Source organism: Thamnophis sirtalis, unplaced genomic scaffold (assembly GCF_051295495.1).
Source record: "Thamnophis sirtalis isolate CommonGarterSnake01/CBP01778 unplaced genomic scaffold, rThaSir2_p1.2 scaffold_3, whole genome shotgun sequence".
Classification (NCBI taxonomy): Eukaryota; Metazoa; Chordata; class Lepidosauria; order Squamata; family Natricidae; genus Thamnophis; species Thamnophis sirtalis.
In genome coordinates, this window is record NW_028261383.1 from 134792576 (window position 1) to 134794234 (window position 1659).

A 1659-nucleotide genomic window follows, 5' to 3' on the forward strand; every position below is an offset into this window, starting at 1 on the left:
TCTCCTTTTATCTGTTGCCTTGGTGATGGTTCTTCCTCCTGTCCTTCAAGGCCACTCCCTCTTCCCTCTACATCAGTTAAGTGAGGGGCTGCAAAGAAGATCAGCTGCTGCTAGGAAGCCATCTGATATCTCACAACTGGTTTGACTCAGCAAGATCTACTGCAATGGTGTGAGGAAAAGGAGGAGCAAATTACACTTTGGATATGTCTTAATACCAATCCTTAAAAATATATTTTTTACATATGCATCATGTATAATGCATGTATAAAGTAATTAAAAACAGAGCCAAACTGTAGAATCTCAAAAGTTTTTATGTGAGAGAGTCAATTTGGAGGAGTAGTTAGGAATAGCACTTAGTCTTATATACCGCTTCACAGTGCTCTACAGCCCTCTCTAAGTGCTTTACAGAGTCAGCCTATTGCCCCCAACAATCTGGGTCCTCATTTTACCCACCTTGAAAGGATGGAAGGCTGAGTCAATCTTGAGCCTGGTGAGATTTGATTTGCCAAATTGCAGGCAGCTGACAGTCAGCAGAAGTAGCCTGCAGTACTGCACTCTAACCACTGCACCACCATGGCTCAAGATGCTAGGCTAGAAACTGGGAAATTATGAGTTCCAAACCTCCCTGAGGCATAATAGCTGCATGGGTGACTTTGGACCAGTCACACTCTTTCAACTCATCTCAACCAACCTCATAGGATTCTTGTTGTGGAAAAAATAAGAGGTGAGAGTATTACACAGCAATAGCAATAACACTTAAACTTACATACCACCACAGTGCTTTACAGCTCTCTGTAAGCGGTTGACAGAGTCAGCCCAAATGGGTCCTCATTTTACTGATCTCAGAAGGATGGAGGGCTGAGTCAATCTTGAGTCCCATCAGGATCGAACTCCAGGCTGTGGGCAGAGTTAGCCTGCAATACCAAATTCTAATCACTTTGCCACCATATTCCTTTCTTGATTTATAAATGGCTAGGGTTAGGTGGATCACTCAGTTTGTGCGTCGATGAACAATGCAACTAGCTGTGAGAATTAATGTGAATTGTAGGACACATTGAACATCGACCCTTCAGACACACTTGCAACTCTGAGTTCCTCCCAGGGCTACGCCTGTCTGAGCATCACTGAGAGTTCAATTGCCATGAGTGTGATCTACCACCTGGGTTCAGGTGCCTCCCCATCCAGTGTGGGGATCAGCATCTGAGTCTCTTCCAGGTGAGCACCACCTCCGATGTGGCTGGGGTTCTCACATCATCTCGCCTCCATCCCCCCAAGTCCAGACCCTGACGGCATCCATCCCACTCGGCTGACCAGATATAAATCTAAAAAACAATTACTAAAATTTATTATACACTAAAATCTGTTCTCAATCAACTATAGACATGTGAAACTGTAGATAACCAGGCCACAGATAATGGGGACCATCTAAACCTGCCTTGTTGTAAGTACCATTCTTTTTACACATTTCCCTTTTTGATCTCCTTAGCTGCGAGCAGAGACCTAGTACATTCTTTCGTGTCCTATCTATTTTTAACCACTGCATGTTCATTTGTTGTGGTCAGGCAAGTGAACCATGACTGAAGCGAAGGGACGGTGATACAAATCTGCTGCTCCTTTTTCCTTTTGTCTTTTCTCGTCAAATATTTGGGTTGGCGGATG

At 44.1% G+C, this 1659-nt stretch overlaps 1 pseudogene; it reads left to right on the forward strand.

Moving 5' to 3' along the window:
• The first annotated feature begins 973 nt into the window (after positions 1-973).
• On the forward strand, positions 974-1124 carry LOC148048193 (5.8S ribosomal RNA; annotated as a pseudogene).
• Positions 1125-1659: the final 535 nt, after the last annotated feature.